We start from the raw sequence: 22165 nt of genomic DNA on the forward strand, positions 1-22165 counted from the left end.
ATACACATCGGCCCCTCTGCACCAGCACCCCATTTAGACTTGCACCCCTCATTTTAAGATTGTATTCGCATCTTCTTCCTACCAAAACGATGTGGAGATGCCGGCGTTGGACTGGGGTGAGGACAGTAAGAAGTCTTACAACACCAGGTTAAAGTCCAACAGGTTTGTTTCGATGTCACCAAAACGAATCACCCCACACTTCACTGCATTAAACTTCACCTGCACATTCTACATACTCGTCCATGCCCTTTTGAAGTTCTAAACTATCCTCCTCACAGTTCTCAATGCTGCCAAATTTTGTATAATCTGCAACTTAGTGCACTGCAAGGCCTCGATCATTTATATATATCAGGAAAAGAGGTGCGTGGTGGCACATTGGTTAGTACTGCTGCCTCACAGTGCCAGGGACCCGGGTACAATTCTGGTAAGGGGTTTGCACATTCTCCCCATGTCTGCTTGGGTTCTTTCGGGTGTTCCTGTTTCTTCCCACAGTCCAAAGTTGTGCAGGATAGGTGGTTTGGCCATGCTAAATTGCCCCTTAGTGTCTAAAGGTTAGGTGGGGTTATGGGAATAAGGCAGGAGAGTGGGTTTAGGCCGGCTGCTCTTTCAGAAGGTTGGTGCAGACTCGATGGGCTGAATGGCCTTCTTCTGCACTGTAGAGATTCTATGACTTTATGAAAATCAAGGGGTGAAATTTCCCCCCCCCGACTCCGGGTGTGAGAATCGCCGGTGCGCTTCGCCAGTCCCGCCACGCCGCCCCGGCACCCGTAAGCGATTCTCCCAACCCCCCAAACCGGCGTGGCGAGAATCATGGCTGGTCGCTGGGAGAATCACCGCTTGCCGTTTGTAACGGGCGAGCGGCGATTCTCTGGCCCGGATGGGCCAAGTGGCCTGCCCAACACGACAGGTTCCCTCCGGTGCCGACCACACCTGGTTGCTGCCGGCGGGAACAGTGCGGGAACGCTGGGGGGGGGGCAGCCTGTGGGAGGAGAGGGGGGTTCCTGCACCGAGGGGGGGGGCGGCTCAAAAGGGGTCTGGCCCACGATCGGTGCCCACCGATCGGCGGGCCGGCCTCTCTGAAGGAGGACCTCCTTTCCTCCGCCGCCCCACAAGGTACATCCGCCATCTTCTTGCGGGGTGGCCGCGGGGAGGACGGCAACCGCGCATGCGCGGGTGATGTTATTTATGCGGCACCGGCCGCGTCACCTACGCCGCGCTGTTTTTACACGGCGCCAAGGCCCGGCGCGCGTAAATGATGCGCCGACGCTCCTAGCCCCCCCGGGGGCAGGAGAATAGGAGGCTGGGAGCAGCCTCCGATGCCGGACTGAAACATTCCGGTTTTCACTCCGGCGTCGGGACTCAGTCTCCCGATGGGAGAATTGCGCCCAAGGATCCCAACACTGACCCCACTACAAGCATTCCTCCAGCCTGAAAATCATCCATTTGCCACTACGCCCTAATTTCTGTCACTCAGTCAATTTTATACCCACATTGCAACTGGTCCTTTTATTTCATGAGCTACAACCTGTGGGATACTTTATTAAATTCCTTTTGGAAGTCCATGTACACCACATCAACAGTAATACCCTCATCAACCCTTTCTTTCGTCTTGTCAAAAAACTTCAGCAAGTTAGTCAACCATGATTCACCCTTAAGAAATCCATGCAACTATCCTGAAGTAAACCACATTTGATCATGTGACTATTAAATTTGTCCCAAATTATTGTTCCAGGCATTTCCCTACCATTGTTGTCAAACTGACTGGCCTGTTATTGCTGGGTTCCCCTTGACACTTGTTTTAAACATGGATGTAATGGCTTGCAATTCTCCAGACCTCTGAGACCACCCCAGAATCTAAGGAAGATAATGGCCAGTACGTCTGCAATTTCCATTCTCACTTCCCTCAGTGTCCTTGGGTCTAGTCCTGGTGACTTATTGGGCGGGATTCTCCGAACACCCGCCGGGACGGAGAATCACCGGGGGAGGGGGGGGTGGGGAGTGAATCCCACCCCGCCGACCCGACGGCGGCTGCTGAATTCTTCGGCGCCATTTTTTTGGCGGGGGGGGAATCGCGCCGCGCCAGTCGGGGCCCATTGGCAGCGGCCCCCCCCCCCGCGATTCTCCGCTTCGCGATGGGCTGAGCGGCCGCCCATTTTCGGCCAGTCCCGCCGGCTTAAATTACGCAAGGTTCTTATCGGCGGGCAGCCTGCGGAGTCCTCGGTGAGGGCGCGGGGGGATCTGGCCCTGGGGGGGGGCCCCCACGGTGGCCTGGCCCACGATCGGGGCCCACCGATCTGCGGGCGGGCCTGTGCCATGGGGGCACTCTTTCCCTCTGCGTCGGCGGCTGTAAAGCTCCGCCATGGCCAGGGCAGAGAAGGAACCCCCTGCGCATGCGCAGGAATCACACCAGCGGTTCTGGGAACACGCTGGCGATCCTGCGCATGTGCCAACTCGCACCGGCCGGCGGAGGCCCTTCGCGCCGGTTGGTGCGGCGCCAACCACTCCAGCGCCAGCCTAGCCCCCGAAGGTGCGGAGGATTCTGCACCTTCCGGGCGGCCCGACGCCGGAGTGGTTCACGCCACTCTTTGGCGCCGATACGGCCCGCCCCGCCGGATACCGAAGAATCCCGCCCATTAGTTTTAAGTATAGATAACCCTATCTAATACCTCCATTTCAATTTTAAACCCTTTCAGTGTCTGAATTATGATTGAGGCATAAGATAAGTGAGCAATTAGTTTATTTTTGCTGGGTGTTGGTGGAAGGCTAAATGTGGGTCAGGACATTGGGACAATTCCCTAGTTGTTTGAATAGTTGGCAAATTGGCTGTGCGTTTTCTTGCATTATGACAGTGACTACACCTCAGAAGTACTTCATTGATTGTGAAACGTTTTTGGACGTTGTGAAAGGCATTTATATAAACGTCGACACGTCCTTCCCTTCTTTCTTTTATTAGTCACATTGGTTGTACAGAACTTGAGTATTGCAGAAAAAAGAGACAAGCTGTCAATGTTTTGTGTCTTGCTTGCATCAGGACAGATGCCAGAATACCAAATTTCAAAGGGAACAATTTATAGTGTATGAGTAAAGTGCACTCATTAGTAGTGGAATTGCCACGGAAAATGCACCAGCGAACAGTTGTCTCCCTAGCTTTTGTTTAAATTTAAACCAAGCTTGTCGACTCTGATTGGAAGCGATGTTACAATGGGGAATTCACCAGGGAATAATTGTCCCCGAGCTTTTGTTTCGTTGAGAAAGGTGCTCCCAAATGCATTCCACATGGCAAGGATTTGACAAATCAGGGTCAACTTGCCAACTAATCAGAGACCTTAAGCTCTGGGATTCCAACTCTGAACCTCCGTTTCCTCTTTCACAATGTTCCTTAAAACCTACGCATTTGAAACTTGCTGTCGGTCACCATCTTTAATATTCCCTTGTGTCATTCGGTGTCACATTCTGTTTATCACTCCTACCCCTTGCACATTTCTGATACATTTATAATTTACATAGATGATGTGGAGTTGGGAACCAAGTGCAATGTATCAAACGTTCGCAGATGACACTAAAGTGAGTGGTAGAGTAAAGTGTGCAGAGGACACTGAGAGTCTGCATAGGGATATAGATAGTTTAAGTGAGTGGGCAAGGGTCCGGCAGATGGAGTACAATGTTGGTAAATGTGAGGTCATCCATTTTGGTCAGAATAATAGCAAAATGGACTATTATTTAAATGGTAAAAAATTGCAGCATGCTGCTGTGCAGAGGGACCTGGGTGTCCTTGTGCATGATCACAAAAAGTTGGCTTGCAGGTGCAACAGGTAATTAGGAAGGCAAATGGAATTTTGTCCTTGCTACAGGGATGGAGTTTACAAACAGGGAGGTTATGTTGCAGCTGTATAGGCGCTGGTGAGGCCACACCTGGCGTACTGTGTACAGTTTTGGTCTCCTCACTTGACAAAGGATGTACTGGCACTGGAGGGGATGCAGAGGTGATTCACTAGGTTGATTCCGGAGTTGAGAGGATTGGCTTATGAGGAAAGACTGAGTAGACTGGGGCTATACTAATTGCAATTTAGAAGGATGCGGGGGCATCTTATAGAAACATATAAAATTATGAAGGGAATAGGTAAGATTGAAACAGGGAGATTGTTTCCACTGGGGGGTGAAACTAGAACTAGGGGGCATAGCCTCAAAATAAGGGGGATCAGATTTAGGATTTAGTTGGGAAGGAACTTCTTCACCCAAGGGATTGTGAATCTGTGGAATTCCCTGCCCAGTGAAGCAGTTGAGGCTACCTCGTTGAATGTTTTTAAGACAAAGATAGATAGATTTTTGAACAGGAAAGGCTTATGGTGAGCGGGCGGGTTAGTGGAGCTGAGTCCACAAAAAGATCAGTATTGAATGGCAAAGCAGGGTTGAGGGGCCAAATGGCCTACTCCTGCTCCTAGCTCTTATGGTACATTTGCTAGATTTGAATCCGCATGTAAGAATTTCCTGACACAACTTTAAGGGCTTCTCAGTCAAACTGCCCTTTGAAATGGAGCTCTCTTTCCTTGATGTGCTGGTTGAGAAATCTGCCAGGGGGTTCCCTACTCCTGTTCACCGCAAGTCTATCTTTACAAACCTAGGTTTACAAGAATGTTTTCAGGGCGAGAAAAGTGTAGCTGCGAGGAGAGATTGGATAGGTTGGGGTTATTTTCCTTGAAACAAAAAAGGCTGAGGGGTGACTAAATTGAGGTGGACAAAATTACGAGGGGAAGAGATAGAATGGACAGGGTAAAATTGTTTCCCTTGGTGGAGAATTCAAGAACCAGAGGACATAGATTTAGTGGGAGTCTGGAATTCACTGCCCGAGTTGGTGGTGGAGGCAGGGACCAAACTCCTTTAAAAACTACCTGGATCTGCACCTTAAGTGCTGTAAGCTACAGGGCTATGGGCTGGGTGCAGGAAGGTGGGATTGGAAAGGGCACCTGGGTGTCCTCGGGCTGGCATGGACAAGATGGGCCAAATGGCCTCCTGTGCTGTAACATTTCTGTGATTCTATGATCTCCAGTGGCCAATAAATGCGGTTGGGATTCCTATAGTTCCACAGGCTACAAGATTGGCCATATCGGCAACTCGAAAAGAGACCCCTACATTTAATCTAAAGGTGCGATATAAATGCAAGATGTTGTGTTAATGGTGACTATGGGTGATTCCTGATTCCTTTTTGTCGTTTGTTTATGTTAACATGGGGGCTAACGTTTGGGGGATTGGTGGGAGGATGGGATTGTTGTTATTGATATGGGGATTGACATTGCACTCATTACTGATTATTGTTTATGGTTGGGTGTAAATTTGGGAGAAAATGTGAAAAAGGAGGAGAATAAAAATCTTTTTTTAAAAAGCAAGATGTTGTCATTGCAGTTGATCCCAACTGCAATAGCCGATGAAGAAAAGGCACTTTAATTAGCCTCAGGGTTAGGGCTGGGGGTGGGGTTGGGGAGGGCGGGGGGGGGAGTAAAATCAGCCAGGGGATTCCGTCTGGAGAAAAGTGGAAAGTACCCACGTGTGGAAGGTTGAACCTAACCGACCGCAATCATTATCCTGAACCGTATGATCGAGCAGCCTGCGGTTTGCACAGAATTCAAGCATGGGAATGCTGCAAAGTGCTGCCAGTGCCCAAGGAGTTGGACTCTGGCAGGATCCTGAGCCCGCAGGGAAGGAGGGGGGAATAGGACAGACTGGAAAGGAAAATAAACGCTCAGAGCTTTGGAGCCTGTTTCCTTGAACATGTGGTTTGAGAAATGCTTAAGCCTTGAAATGAGAAGCAGCTGGAACTGTGCTTGGAAACAGCAGGGGCAGAATTAGTTTATTTACAAACCCATTACTTTGAAGATGCTGTAAAATTTTCACCGAGACCGGGGACAGAAGCTTTGCCTCGGTTGCGCGTCAAAAACGCGGTAATGTGCAATAAAGAAATAAAAAAACACCCTCTGCCTTAGGAAGGATGTGCCTCTTCGCCTTCAGCCCAGCCAGGACAAGGGCCAAACAAAAATACCCCACAAAATGTAGTGCCTTTAATGCAGTAAATGTGGTTTAACGAGCATCTTAAAAGAGGTTAGCGAGCTCAAGAGGGCTAGGGAGGGAATTCTAAAGCTCAGGGCCTGGGCAGCTCAAGGGTTATTGCCAATTCTTATAAACTCTGGGAAGGAGAGACATACCAAAACAAACCAGCTAATCACATCGTAAATCTTACCTGCAGTTAGATTCCAATTAAAGGCACATTTCAGTAGTGATTTGGAGGAAACGGTAAAACTAGGCTTGGTTTAATTGTTAATGTCAATCTGATTTATAACATGTTTAGATGGGTCCTCGCCCTCTCCCTATTAATGATCCCTTGGGAGAATGGAGCGGGATAGATGGATACTTGCTACCTATTGAATCATAGACTTGTGAAGCGGAGAAGGGGGCCATTCAGTCCACCATGCCTCTGCCAGCCCTATCCAATTTGCCTCATTTCCCCAGCCCCTTTCCTCATAGACCTGTACATTTTTGAAGTAATTATCCAATTCTGCTTTGAAAGCTAGTACTGATTTTGCTTCTTTCAGGCAGCACATGACGTTCACAAAATAATTATTTTCATCTCACAGTATTGAGAATCCTTCGCTGCCGTGCGTGTGTGTGTGGTGCTGGGGTGGTGGTGGTGGTGGGGCGGGGGGCGGGGTGGGGGGTGTTCCAGCCCTTCCCATCAGCTGGGTCTTCCGGTCCCGCTGAAGGTGGCCCCCTGCGGCAGGTTCCCTGGCCCCGCGGCCGGCGACCAACGCAAATGGCCATTGACTTTGGCAGGAATGGAAGATCCTGCTGGTGGCCATTAGCAATTTCTACTGTGGTTCAGGGAGCTAATTGTCTCCATGAGATGAGTCACAGTGAGCAGGCAAGTGGACTTAATGTAGCGACTTAGATTTTTCAGCAACTTTACAAAGAAGAACAAAGAACAGTACAGCACGGGAACAGGCCCTTCGGCCCTCCAAGCCTGATCTGTTCCTGATGCCTACCTAAACTAAGGCCCGTATCCCTCTGTTCCCATCCTATTTATTTATTGGTCACAATGCCTCTTAAACGTTGCTATAGTATCTGCTTCCACCACCACCCCCGGAAACACGTTCCAAGCACTCACCATCCTCTGTGTAAAAGATTTGCCTCGCACATCTCTAAAATTTCCCCTCACACCTTAAACCTACGCCCCTAGTAATTGACTTCTCCACCCTGGGAAAAATCACCTGACTGTCCACTCTGCACTTGCCACTCATTATTTTGCAACCATCTATCAGGTCGCCCCTCAACCTCCTGTTGTTCCAGTGAAAACAATCCGAGTATATCCAACCTCTCCTCATAGCTAATGCCCTCCAGTCCAGGCAACATCCTGTTAAAACTCTTCTGTGTCCTCTCCGAAGCATCCACATCCTTCTGGTAGTGTGGCGACAAGAATTGTACACAATATTCCAAATGTGGCCAAACTAAGGTTCTATAGAACTGCAGCATGACTTACCAATTTTTATATTCATTGCCTCGACCGATGAAGGCCAGCATGCCGTATGCGTTCTTGACCACCTTATCCACATGCATTGCCACTTTCAGTGACCTGTAGCCCTGTACGCCCAGATCTCTCTGCCTGGTAAAACGTGGTAAAATAAAGGTGCTTCATCAGAGCAGAGACAAAGAAGCGGATGTTAGTTGGCTGGCACTTGATCAGAGAGGTAGATTTTAAGGAGGGTCTTGAAGGTGGAGATGTTTCGGAGAGAGAATTTGAGAGCTCATGGCTGAGGATTGAAGGAACTCAGGGATGGACCTGGAACCCGCTACATAGGTTTCATAGAATTTACAGTGCAGAAGGAGGCCATTCGGCCCATCGAGTCTGCACCGGTTCTTGGAAAGAGCACCCTACCCAAGGTCAACACCTCCACCCTATCCCTATAACCAGTAACCCCACCCAACACTAAGGGCAATTTTGGACACTAAGGGCAATTTATCATGGCCAATCCACCTAACCTGCACATCTTTGGATTGTGGGAGGAAACCGGAGCACCTGGAGGAAACCCACGCAGACACGGGGAGGATGTGCAGACTCCGCACAGACAGTGACCCAAGCCGGAATCGAACCTGGGACCCTGGAGCTGTGAAGCAATTGTGCTAACCACTGTGCTACTGTGCTGCCTATGGGTGTGGTGGAGCGGGAGATGATCAATGATTTCATTAGGAAATTGGATGGGCGCTTGAGGGAAATAATCTTGCCAGGTTTCCTGGGACAGAGCAGGGGAGTGGGACTGACGGGGATTGCTCTACAGAGAACCTGCTTGGACATGATGGGCCAAAAGTCCTCCTTCTGTGCTGTAATGATTCGATGGGACCAGAATTGGAGAAGCAGAGATACCTCAGAGTGTCGTCAAACTCATGGAGGCTACAAAGATTGGAAGGGACGAGATGATGGAGAGGATTAAAAACATGGGTGGGTATTTTAAAATCAAAGCTCTGGTGGGCCAGGAAATGAGGTTGATCCGTGAGCACATGGTCATGGGTGGATGGGACGTAGCGTTGTTGAGATAGGTGAGTGACAAAAGCTTGGCTGTTATAGAAATAAAGACACCATTCACAAACTGAGGACGTCACAGCCGATTAAGTACTTCTGAAGTGTTATAATGTAGAAATTACAGCAGGCAATTTGTGCACAGCAAGATCCAACAAACAGCAGTGTGATAATGAGCAGATAATGTGGTTTATTGGTGTTGGTGGAGGGATAGATATCGGCTGAATACCAGGGAGAAAACCCCTACACTTCTTCGAAGCCTGTCAATGTTCAGAACAGCGCGGTCACCCTCTCGTTCGTGGTATCAGAGTGGTTTTATCTGTCCTCTTATCCCCTTGTCTCTTATTCTCCATCATTTTTTTTTTGTATTTCTCTTTGTTCCTTGCTGCTTACCGATTGCCATGTTTGCTGGTGTGTGTTCTTTTCACCTGGCAGTGAAGAACAGAAGGAACCAGCAGACATCAATGGAGGAAAGGCAGTCCCAGAATCCATAGCAGTAGTGAAACTCCTCTATTAAAACAATTAACCCAGCAGATCAGGCACTCAGGGAAGAATGGCAATGAAATGGCACCTTTCTAAACCATGATGAATTTTCTAGTTTATTAATAGGGACACACAAATAATAGTATTTTGCAGATTATATAATGAACAGTTACTCCTCATGTAGAGAGGTACACAGGAGTGTAACACAGTGTTGAACTCAATACTACAATTCACATCCGATTTGGTAAGTAGGTAATCCTCAAGTGCAGTCCAGCTTGCCACACTGGAGTTGTGATGTATTGTGCTTGAGTGGTTCCTGTGCAAGATTGGAGCGTATGATGTGTCGTGAGCCATGTAAAAACCGGGGTCATCTACGTGCGAAGATAATACTGCGGATGCTGGAAATCAGAAATGAAACCAGAAAATGCTGGGAATTTTGTTCTGGGTCTGGAGTCACATGTAGGCCAGTCCAGGTAAGGGCGGCAGATTTGCTCCCTTAAAGGGCAGAGAACCAGATGGTTTTTTTCCGACAATCGACAATGGTTTCACGGTCATCATTAGACTTTTTCATTTCCAAATTTTTATTGAATTCAAATTTCACCATCTGCAGTGGCTGGGTTTGAACCTGGGACCCCAGAGCATTGCTCTGAGTCTCTAGTTTATTAGTCCTGAAACAATACCACATTGCCATCGCCTCCCCTTTAATTGCAGTGATAGTTTTCCTCCTGGTATCAGTTTACTTCAGTGGAGTTTGGGGATGGGAGGGGGAGGTGAGGGTGAACTTTACAAGAATGACATTTTAAAATAAAAATGTTCAGAAAATTTACAGGCAGCGCAACAGGAGCATGTGGTTTGTGAATCAGCTGCGTCTGGCATGGATAAGGGTTGTGAGAATTGCCTCCTTGCTGGCCACCACTAGTTGAAGTGTGTGCTGTGCAGGGAGTGTGTGTGCAATGTGTTGGGGAAGAGGATCTTCACTGAGTATCCTGTCATAGGCGGCACGGTGGCACAATGCTTACCACTGCTGCCGCACAGCGCCAGGGTCCCAGGTTCAATTCCGGCCTTAGGTGACTATCTGTGTGGAGTTTGCACTTCCTCCCCGTGTCTCCGTGGGTTTCCTCCGGGTGCTCCGCTTTCCTCCCACAGTCCAAAGATGTGTGGGTTAGGTGGATTGGCCACGCTAACTTGCCCCTTAATTAGGTCAGGTTACTGGGTTACGGGCTTAAGTGGGGTCCTCTTTCCAAGGGCCGGTGCAGACTCAATGGGCCAATTGGCCTCCTTCTGCACTGTAAATTCTATGATCGGGAATGTGGATAGCTTGGCTGAACCCAACATGAGTACGTAACATAATAACATTTTTACAAAGCACTTTAAAACCCAGATTTTCATTTTATGTGATGTATTATAGGCTAATCTATAAAACATGAACTTTATATACAGAATGTTGCGTTATTGCTGTTTTGCTTTTGTTGGCGTTTGGGGTCATATTAATTTCCAATTGTTAAAATGGGGTCACATTGGAAATAAGTTTGGGAAACACTGAGGTAGAAAATGGACACTTCATAGAAGGGGTAATTATCATATCTATTCATGAACTTTGTACCTTCTCAACCTTGTACCATTGCCTCAAGTGTGGTGATCCTCAGGTTAAATCACCACCAGTGAGCTCTCCATGTCAGAGAGACAAGCAGCCTATGGTCATCTGGGACTATGGTGACTTTTACCTAATTTTCATAGAATCCCTACAGTGCAGAAGGAGGCCATTCGACCCATCGAGTCAGCACCACTGTAAGAGCACCCTACCCAGGCCCACTCGCCGCCCTATCGCCACCTAACCTTTGGACACTAAGGAGCAATTTATCATGACCAATTCACCTAACCTGCACATTTGGACTGTGGGAGGAAACCGGAGCACCAGGAGGAAACCCACGCAGACACGGGGAGAAAGTGCAAACTCCATTCAGACAGTCACCCAAGGTCAGAATCGAACTCAGGTCCCTGGCACTGTGAGGTAGTAGTGCTAACCATTGTGCCATCATGCCGCCACTTAGTCACATTGGGAGAATAAAATGGAGACACTTTTATACAGCGAGTTTAGATTTAGATTTATGGTCACGTGTACCGAGGTATTGTTCTGCATACAGTCCAAGCAGATCGTTCCACACCTGAAAAACATAGGACATATGGTAAATACACAATGTAAATACATAGACTTAAACATCGGGTGAAGCATACGGAGTATAGTGCGAACAACAGTTGAGAAGATGTGTCGACAGATCGGTTCAGTCCATAAGAGGGTCATTCAGGAGTCTGGTAACAGCGGGGAAGAAGCTGTTTTTGAATCTGTTAGTGTGTGTTCTCAGACTTCTGTATCTCCTGCCCGATCGAAGAGGTTGGAAGAGCGAATAACCCGGATGGGAGGGGCCTTTGATTAAGCTGCCCGCTTTCCTAAGGCAAGGTGAAGTGTGGACAGATTCAATGGATGGGAGATGGTTTTGCATGATGGACTTGGCTGTGTTCACGACTCTGAAGTTTCTTATGGTCTTGGACAGAGCAGTTGCCATACTAGGCTGTGGTGCAGCCAGATAGGATGCTTTCTATGGTGCAGCTGTAATTGTGGGATTCACTATCAAGAGTTAGTGATGAAGCACAGATCATCATGTCAGTATTTAAGGATAGATTATGTAGGTGGCGGAGGAAAGGGGAATGAAAGGACCACGAATGAGTGTTGCCGCATGGGTCTCAATCTTGGGTCCACTGCCTGATTGCAACTTCAGACTTCAAGACCCTACTTCAGGATGCTGAAGACCCTTCATCTGAAATTTGAACTCAATGGTCAAGATCTAAACCATTGCACCACCCCAGTGCTACATTAATCAGTACACAAACTCGCTTTACTCTTTCTATCAATTATTGTATTTTTGTAATTTTACCTATAAAACAACTGATTATGAAACGTACCTCAATTCGGCCCTCGATCACGACAGAAGCTGTTTTTAAATATATGAACCAGTGATGATGATGATGCTGGTTGCCAACCCTCCAGGGCTACCCTGGAGTCCACAGCAATTCAATATCCCACGCCAGGACACTGTTATGAGCTAACCTTGGGGAGACGTTATGGAGGCAATGAGCACACAGATCCTGGGAAAAAAAGAATGATAGAGGTGGTATAAAAAAAAAAATCTTTGTTTCTAATTATAAAAATATTGGACATGGGAAACAAGTTTGTTTGACTAACAGTCCACAGCTGAATAAAAAAGACTCTTTTTCACTTTCCAATTGGTATAAGAAGATGGTAGATCACAAATGTGGACATGTTGAGCAGCCAATGGTGGGAGTGTAGGTGAGGGGCATTCGTAATGCAATGATATCTCCTGGAATATGCCCAGTCGGAGTTGAGAACCTTATCCTTGCTTCCAAAAGGCCTCTCTCAACGTTTGGTCACAAACCGGGAGCTCTCAGTCGCAATGCCTTGTCAATGCCGAGGCCGCCAATAGTTGAGGGAGCCGCGCTTCTACACATAGAACGTTTAATGCTGCTTTGAGGGGAGAAGCAAGTGAAATTTACAACTGTGCTTTCTCACAACCCGAGATCAGCATATAAATCTTCCAAATGGGTGAGGGCTCTCAGCCTCCCTACATATTACAAGCATCACAAGCCTTTTGAGAAGGACTAATGACTGGAATCCATCCTCTCTTTCTCCAGGTTTGTTTCAAATTAGACAAGGTTTGTAAATCAACAGGTTGGCATTTCATAGTCCCCTGATGTCTTTCTGCATCACACCATATATTTTCCCTTTTGTTTCTTTTCCTTGTTTATTTTTCTTGGCTCTCTTTGGTTGAGGCCTGTTGATCAGTGCATCTTGCGATGCGTGTTCATTGGGTACAATACATCAATATAAAAACAGCAGCAAAACAGCGAAAGGGACAGTTATATGGTCCTTTATCTCTAATGAGACAGCAGACTTAATGTCTAAGTAACATCTAAAGGCAGGCTACAAATGATTAAATGTCCTTCGGGTGGAAACAAATTTCCTCCTAGACTTATTTGTTTAATTGTGCATGTTTATCCTTCCAGTGTTGAAATTATCCTCGGTGATAAGCTTGCACGAAAAGGCCAAGGGTGTCAGTGGTGGGAAAGTGGGGATTTCTGTATTGGCTATGGATCAGTGGGTATCACTCAGGCTTCTGAGTTAGAAGTACGTGCTGAGTCCCTCTTCAGTGACTCGGACAGCATTGGCCCACCTTCAGGGTGGAGTATTGAAGGAGTGCTGCATGGCCGCAGCTGCATTTATTAGGTGTTAAACTGAGGTCCTCTATTTGCCCTGGTGGACATAAAAGATTGGAAGGCACTGTTGCATAGAAGGTCAGGAGAGTTTGCCCAGTGTCCCAGTCATGTTTACCCAACACCACTCAAAAAATAGATCATCTCACTGCTGCCTGTGGTATCTGGAAGTGTGCATGTTTGTTTTTGCATTTCTCGACAAAATACAACTGTACCTCTTTGGATCTGAAGTGTTTTGGGATGTCCATTGATCATAAAACATGCTGGATTAGACTGTCATCTGTGCCTCCCTTGGTAGCACTTTGTATCATTAGGCTCTCGGTTCAGGTCCCACTCTAGGGGTTCAAAAACAAAAATCTAACCTGACACTAAAGTAGAACGCTGCATTGTTGGAGGTGCTGTTATTATGAATGGGACTTCAGACCAAGGCCCCATCTGCCCACTCAGGTAGATATCAGAAGATCCCATTTCAGGGAATTATCCTCTGGTGTCCTCTCCACTATTTATGCCTCAAAGGGCATCACTAAAGAACAGATGATCTGGTCACTACCACATTGCTGATTGAGGGAGTTTCCCGCGTGCAAATTGGTTGCCTTAGTCGTACATTACAATAGTGACTGCTCTTCATTGGGATGCTCACTGTTAATCAAAGGTGCTAGCATCTCTTTTTGTCGTCAAGTGTCAGTCCTCAACATCACAAAAGTCATGTTCAACAGAGATGTTCACGCCTATCGGATTTTCACTCACCTTCCTGGCAATTCAATATAACCCTTCTCCATGTCAAATAGTGGGAAGCAGCGGAAGGATTTTCAGGTTGTTTACCAGACCTTGACATAAGAACATAAGAATTAGGAACAGGAGTAGTCCATCTGGCCCTTCGAGCTTGCTCCACCATTCAATGAAATCATGGCTGATCTTTTGTGGACTCTGCTCCACTTTCCCACTCGAACACCATAACCCTTTATTCGGCAAAAAACTATGTATCTTTACCTTGATAACATTTAATGAAGGAGCCTCAACTGCTTCACTAGGCAGGAAATTCCATAGATTCACAACCCTTGATCACTTCTTTGATTTAAGGTGGCACTGTTGATTAAGGAGTGGCCTAATTGAAGTGTTTAAGATGATTAGATGGTTTGATATGGTAGATTTCCTCCGATGGGAAAAAAGAAAATAGGAGCAGGAGTAGGCCATTCGGCCCTTCCATCTGATCATGGAATTGCAACACATTCTCAAGCTCTCCCCTTGCCCCTTCACACCTTTAGAGTCCAGAAATCTATCTATTTCCTTTTTTAATATATTCAGTTGCTTGGCCTCCACAACTTTCTGTGGTAAAGAATTCAACAGGTTGGCCTGAGTGAAGACATTTCTCATCATCTCTATCCTGAATGATCTGACCTGTATCCTGAGACTGTGATCTCTTTTTCTCGAACCCAACAGCCAAAGGAAACAACATCCCTGCATCAAGTCTCCCCAGCCCTGTCAGAATTTTACAGGTTTCAATAAGATCCTCTCTCATTCTTCTGAACTCCAGTGAATACAGGCCTAGTCGACCCAATCTCTCCTCATACGTCAATCCTGCCATCCCAAGAGTCAGTCTGGTGAGAGACCAGAACAGGGTGGTATAACTTCAACATTAGAGGTCGACGATTGAGGTTTGATGTCAGGAAGCACTTCTTCACAAAAAGAGGAGTGGAAAACTGGAACTCTCTGCCCCTAAAAGTTGTCGAAACTGGCGGTCAATTGAAAACTGAGGTTGATGGATTTCTGTTGGGCAAGGATGTGAAGGACTTTGGAACCAAAGCAGGTAAAAGATGTTAAGGTAAATAGAATCGTAGAATTTTACAGCACAGAAGGAGGTCATTCGGCCCAACGTGTCTGCATCGGCTCCCGAAAGAGCTACCAGCGAGAGATCAAGAGTGAGGGACAGTGAGGTTTGGTAAGAGAGAGAGAGATAGAGTGAGTGACGGTAAAAGAATGAGAGACAACGAGACAGAACGCAGATGGAGAGGGACAGTGAGCATTAAAGTGGGAGGTTAGTTAAGATGCTGTGCTAGAGGTAAAGAGAGGTAGAAAGCAAAAAGAAAATGACAGAAAGGGTACAAATGACTGTGCCACAAGTAGCTAACAGAGACACCGAGAAAATGAGAGAGTGTGACAGAGTGAGATGGAGAGATGAATGGGTTTCTCTAATTTCAAGACGGCAGCTTGTGTCGACTGCTTTTTGGATCAAAGGTCATGCAGTCAGCAGGGACGAGCAATGGATTTGTTATCTGGGCAACAGTGCACTCGGAGCGAGATGGGGGAAGGGAGGTTTGGAACAGACGAGACTCGGAATCAACGGCGGAAGCAGAAATTTCAGAGTATGTTATACGATGACTTCTTAAAAACTGTCATTTATCCCCACTTTCCTCGGAGATCCATTTGTCAGTTTCAGGGCTCTCGTAGATCAGGGACTAACAAGTCTATCCTCCTCCGTCAAATTGCACACATGGGCAAAGAGGCAATGGGCAGAGGCAATTTATTATTCACTCAGCCCCACACAGTAACTATGCTACTCAATCACCAATAACATCAAAAGACCAATGGACCAGACACTGCCTCATGTCTCTAAAATAGCAGGATAACATTCAAATCTTCTTTATTTAGTTAATCCGTGTACTCTCTCCTCTTCCATATTCCTGTCTGTTGTGTTGTCCTCTATCACTCTATCCTGGCAAAGCCTCTCCATATCTGTCTCTATCAACTCAGTATTAATCCCTCTCTATTTTCCTCTCTTGTACCTCCATGGGGAAGCAACCTGCATGCTTCCATTTTAATTCAGCCTTGGAATGTGGGCATCCCTGTTCGAGTGGCTTGTTCTGTCCACCTCAGTGTCTGCACCAGCCCACCGAATGGGAAATTCACCAGGCGACATTCTCCCGCCTTATCTCCATACGTTACCGGCTCATTAATGTGAGGACTACACCAACTTACCCTGTTCGATGTACGGGTCAACCTCTGCATGTCTGCAACATCCTTGCGTTTATCTGTACATTGGTCCCAATCCACCAATACCTCCGATTTATCATTGTCCTCCTTGTGTTCTAATCCCTCCTGGGCCTTCGTCCTCCCTATCTCTGTAAAAGTCTTCATTCCCACAACCCCTCACCAACTTGGTGTTGCTTCAGTTCTCATTTTCTAAGTGGTGTGTTCTATTTCCTTCACTCCACCATTGGTGGGCATGCCGTCAACTGCTGAGGATCTAAACTCTGGAATTCCCATCCTAAATCTTTCAGTCTTATGTACCTGCCCTCCCTTAAGACGTTCGTTAAAAACTACGTCTTTGGCCAAACATTTAACCACTTGCCCTAATGTTTCCTTCATTGACTCAGAGCCAGTTCCTGCCTGCGTCTGCTCCCGTGGGGTGCCCAGGAACATTTTACCATGTTTAAAATGACACATAAATGCAAATAATTGTTATTATAAGTGCTGAGCTAGCTCTGGCCTGGATTTTTAGGATGGCAGGTTTTGCATTCCTTCTCACCTGAGGAGTTGGCCAGTACTGCCTGCCCCTGCAACCATTGAACACTCCAACAAATGTTAATTGGCTGAAGATGGGACATGTGTCCATCACTTGGGAGGACGTTCCACCTCAGAGAGGCTGGCAGCTCTCTGGTCCCTGTGTGCCAGAAACTGCAGTGGACAAGACTGGGACTGCAGGCACGTTTTTGGGGTCTCATGGTGAGGGCAGGCGGGCGGGGGGGTGGTGGAATTGCAGTAGCGGGTAGGGGTGTTGGTGGAGAGGTTAGTGCGGATGAAGGGGCCCGATCTTTTGGCAGGGAGGAGGGGGGGGGGGGGGTGGGGGGGGTGGGGGGTGGGGGGGGGGCTCCTCCTATCCCACCCGAGGCCTGAGTAGGATTATTTTTCGGGTTTCCCCCCCGGCCCCTGAACTCCTCCGGTCAGCCTGAAAATTGAGGCTGGGTGGGACACAGCCATTAAGTGATCAATAATTGGCCACAAGGGCCTCAGTTGGGTGGGTCGGCCGAGGCCTCCACTGTCCCTATGTACAATTGCAGAGAGGCCGGGGCGGATGCGGGGGGGGGGGTGTTGGCAACTCTGTGGGAAGGGTATCCAAGAGATTTTGCAGCCCCCCCCCACACCCCGCCTACAAAACCACCAGAAGAGGGATGTAAAATTCTGCCCTCTGTTACCAAAACATCACTGCAAACTGCTAGATTTGTGGCTGAAGGTTTCTAACTATTCACCGCATGAAGCACTTGGCAATGTAGTGAGCGTTGGAAGAGCAATAGGCCATTCAGCCCTTCACTGTTCTGTCACAGAGTCACATCATGGCCGACCTGAGGGAGCGATTCTCCAATATGGAGCCCAAGTGTTCGTGCCGTCCTGCCTCCTTTCGCGGCGCCAAATGGGCACCGCGCCAACCCGCGCATGCGCAGGGGACTTCTTCAGCGTGCCGGCCTCTACGCAATATGGAATCGGTGTTCAGGGGCCGGCCACACCAGAAAGTAGGCCCGGGGGTGGGGAGAGGCCGGCCCGCCGATTGGTGGGCCCCGATCGTGGGCCAGACCCCATCGGAGGCCCCCCCCCGCCCTGGTGAAGGAGCCTCCCTACCCTCTGGCAGGCCGCCCCCCAACCGTTCCCACAGAGTTCCCACCGGCAGCGACCAGGTGTGAACGGCGCCGGCGGGTTCTGTCGTATCGGCGTGGCTGCTCGGCCCATCTGGGCTGGAGAATCGGCGGCCCCGCCGATTCCAGTGGCCTGCGGCCAGCACCGCGCCAAACGCGCCGGCGCAAATGGTGCCGATTCTCCGCGCCTCGGAGAATCGCGCGCCGGCGTCGGGGTGTCGTGGCGCGGCTGCGGCGATTCTCCGGCCCAGCGCCGGGCCCGGAAAATCGCCCCCCTTATCTTTATTCCACCTACATGTCTTAGTTCCATAACCTCTCATACCCTTAACTGCAAAAAAATCTCCTCGGTTTCAGATTCAACATTTCCAATTGACCCCAGCCTCAACAAGTTCTGGCTGAGGGAGAGCGAGTTCCCAATTTCTAATGCCCATTTTGTGAACAAGTGCACTCCCACATCACCTTGAATATCCTGGCTCCAATTGTAAGGTTAAATCCCCCTTGTCCTGGACCTCCCGCAGCAGGGAAAATTGTTTATCTCTATCTGCCTGGTCAACTCCTTTAATTAGCATAACCAGCTCAATTTGATCCCCCCCTCAATCTCCTATACTCAAGGGAATACAAGCCTAGTCTAAGCAGCCGCTCTTTATAAGTTAACCCTTTTAACCTCGAATATCATCCTGGTGGACACACACACACACACAGCACAGTGAAGAGCTTCTCTCACCTTCCAAAGGGTTAAGGTAAAAGTGTTTTCCTTTTTCAGTTACCATGAGCTTGGTGCTGCGTTTGTGATGTCCTCCAACAGAAGACTCATGAGCTTTAAATTACACTCACAAATATCGAAACAAGTGACGAGGGTAAAGAAAACCAGACAGCCTTCATCGCAAGCAATTTAACAAAATATATAAGTCTTTCCATCCAGTGCTGCTACTAATTATCTTTCTTTCTCTCTTTCCAAGAGTATGGTTTGCTTGGGGTGATGTATTGATCCATTGGAAGCATGTTCTAACTGTCATGATGTGGAGAGAAGACAATGTTCAGGGAATACTCATCCTTTTAAAAAAAGAGTTGTGCGAGTTCAGACCTGGCGAGCTTATTAGCCCAAGTCCCTGATGCTTAGTAAACTCATTAGATTTCATCTTGTGTTAATTCATCATTTGGACTGGCGAGATGGCGGGGGAAAGCCTGTGCTTTTCAGTCTACGGCAGCGAGGTGGATCTTTCTCTCAGGCATGAGAGAGAGAGAGAATGGAAAAGAGAGGGAGATTCCAGGACGATGAAGGGAGTTAACGATGGAAGCGAGCAAGAAACAGATGAGGAGAAAATGGAAAGTGAAAGCAGGAGTGAGAAAGAGAGAAAAAAATGAAAGGATCGGAAACAAGCTGATAAAACATGAGAAGAGAGAAAAAGTAGCACGAGACAAAGAAAATGGTGAAATGTAAAGAGGTGAAAGGATGGGCAGCACGGTAGCCTTGTGGATAGCACAATTGCTTCACAGCTCCAGGGTCCCAGGTTCGATTCCGGCTTGGGCCACTGTCTGTGCGGAGTCTGCACATCCTCGCCGTGTGTGTGTGGGTTTCCTCCGGGTGCTCCGGTTTCCTCCCACAGCCCAAAGATGTGCAGGTTAGGTGGATTGGCCGTGATAAATTGCCCTTAGTGTCAAAAATTGCCCTTAGTGTCGGGTGGGGTTACTTGGTTATGAAAGATAGGGTGGAGGCGTTGACCTTGGTTATGGTGCTCTTTCCAAGAGCCGGTGCAGACTCGATGGGCCAAATGGCCTCCTTCTGCACCGTAAATTCTATGATAAATTCTATGATTCTATGAAACAGATAAAGACCGGGACAGAGGTAGAGCCGTGTCTGAGGGGAAATAAAAGATTGAGAAAAACAGCCAATCGGCAGAGGGAGAAAGTTAGAGGGAGTGCTAGCGAATAATAAAATGCATGATAGAAAGAAGATAGAAGAAGGGGGAGAAAAGAACGAAGAGAGCTGAGAGAAATATAACAAAATGGGAAAAGGAATGGTGGAGAGTATAAGCAAGAAGGAATTGTTTTGGATTTGTAACAGACAGAGGGAGTCATCCAGGTTTTGAGTTACATCCTATGCAGCTGTTATGATTTGCAGATAGTGGTGATGAACAATACAGTAAGACTGGCCTCGTATTTGATTTGTGGCACTCAATGGGTTACATTGTGGAAGGCTGGTCACCATCTAGTAGTTTGCCTTCCCCTCCGAACTGCAATGGGAGCCTATTGATCTTGGTGAGTGGATCAGGGGCTGCAGGATTAAATATATAGATTAGCAATAAAAGCAGGACATTATTACACTTGGAGTGTAAAATTGAAAATTATGGGCTGCCTGGAGCCAATCGGCCTATCTGCAGATGACTGGGGTTAATATGGTTGAAGTACAGAGAGGTCATTCACGGTAGACGTTTCCATGGTAACCCACACAATTGTGTGGGGAGGAAAGATAGCTTTTCAAAAATTCATTCAGGGGATGTGGACGTTGCTGGCTGGACCAGCATTTATTACCATCCCTAATTGCCCTTAAACTGAGTGGTTTGCGATGGCATTTAAGAGTCGACCACATTGCTGTGGGTCTGGAGTCACATGTAGGCCAGACCAGGTAAGGATGGCAGATTTCCTTCCCTAAAAGACAGTAATGAACCACATGGTTCATATGATGATCAACAATCTTTAGACTTCTAATTCCATATTTTTTTTTAATTCAAATTTTTCCATCTGGGATTCAAACCTCTGTCTCTGGGTTCCTAGTCCAGTGATAATACCACTGCACCCTGACCCCAAACCTAGTATTGAGGTGTTTAAATAGGTCACAGTATCAAATCACACAATGCCAACCGTGGTGATATATGTAAGATTCCAAATGGACTTGTGACTTCAGGAATATTTGAGCCCTTATTTGAGGTTTGTTTCAAAGGTTTAATTGAGTTTTCCAGGATTCTTAGTTGCAAAGTTACAGACCGATCGAGGGTACTGTTTTATATTTGTGCTTGCTGTTTCTTATTGTCGTTGCTCCTGAGGGTACTGTGTCGCTGGGAGATGACAGTCCTCCAGTACCACTACTGGGCCAAGAGGCCACTTTCATGTGTGAGTCTGGTCAAAGAGTCGTAATGATCAACCAGGGAATAAAGAACTCGCTTGCAATTTATATAACATCTATCACAACCTCAGAATGTCGAGTAGCACCTTGCAGGCAATCAAATACTGAAGTATGGTCACCGTTATTTTGCCATGGGATCATTTACATCCACCCAAGCAGGCAATTAGCTGAACACCTCATGTGACATGGCACCTCTGATTAGTGCAATGCCCGTCAGCACTGCACTGGAGTGTCAGCCTTGATGTTTGCACTGGAGAGAGACCTGGGTGACACGGTGGCACAGTGGTTAGCACAGCACCAGGAACCTGGCCTTGGGTGATTGTGTGGAGTTTGCACGTTCTCCCCATGTCTGCGTGGGTTACCTCCGGGTGCTCCGGTTTCCTCCCACAGTCCAAAGGTGTGCAGGTTAGGTGATAGTGGGCATGCTAAATTGCCCCTTAGTGCCCCAAAGATGCGCAGGTTTGTTGGGGTTATGGGGACAGGATAGGGGATTCACTGGATTAGGCATGTGCACAGGATGGAAGATGGCTACTTACCCAAGGTATGCTTGGGGATGGTGGCCCATACCAAACAGGTCTCCAAAAGCTCTGATTGAAGTATGCTGTCAAAAGAGACACGAAAGCCCTCAACATCAATCAGAATAATTTTAACTGACAAAACTTTAACTGATGATCGACACCAGCTGTGGGCAGGAATTCAGAACCAAAAAGCTGTGTACCTTCAGAAGCTTCAAAGCAAATGCCAGCCCTGAAAACAAGGCATTAGCAGAGAAAGCATTAACAGAGGTCCTCCTGCACCACCGGCAAGGGGTGCTGTGGCAGACATTATTTTTTCAGAATTGGCTTGTTTAATTATCAAAAGTAAATGCAGCCAATGATCTCAACTGACCCCTCCAAAGGTGCAAGGCTGCATTTTCAGCATCTCTCACAGGTAGAAGTATACCCATCAACCAATCAGTAACTGTTATAGTGTAGCGAGACTTGGCAGCAATTTTCCACACAGCAAGATCTCACTAACATCAAAGACATAATAATAATCTTTATAATAATAATCTTTATTGTCACAAGTAGGCTTACATTAACA

General features: G+C 47.5%; 1 protein-coding gene and 1 long non-coding RNA gene across 6 annotated transcripts in view; one reads left to right on the plus strand and one right to left on the minus strand.

Moving 5' to 3' along the window:
- Positions 1 to 22165, plus strand: part of LOC140409304 (transcription factor COE3-like) — a 782491-nt gene that overhangs the window by 260365 nt on the left and 499961 nt on the right. The gene's annotated exons all lie outside the window — the stretch shown is intronic.
- Positions 10228 to 14198, minus strand: LOC140409639 (uncharacterized). Its single transcript, XR_011940450.1, has 3 exons — positions 14078 to 14198; positions 12005 to 12187; positions 10228 to 11208 (listed from the first exon to the last, which is right to left on the minus strand). It is a non-coding gene; the product is annotated as an uncharacterized lncRNA (long non-coding RNA).

Source organism: Scyliorhinus torazame, chromosome 3 (assembly GCF_047496885.1).
Source record: "Scyliorhinus torazame isolate Kashiwa2021f chromosome 3, sScyTor2.1, whole genome shotgun sequence".
Classification (NCBI taxonomy): domain Eukaryota; kingdom Metazoa; phylum Chordata; class Chondrichthyes; order Carcharhiniformes; family Scyliorhinidae; genus Scyliorhinus; species Scyliorhinus torazame.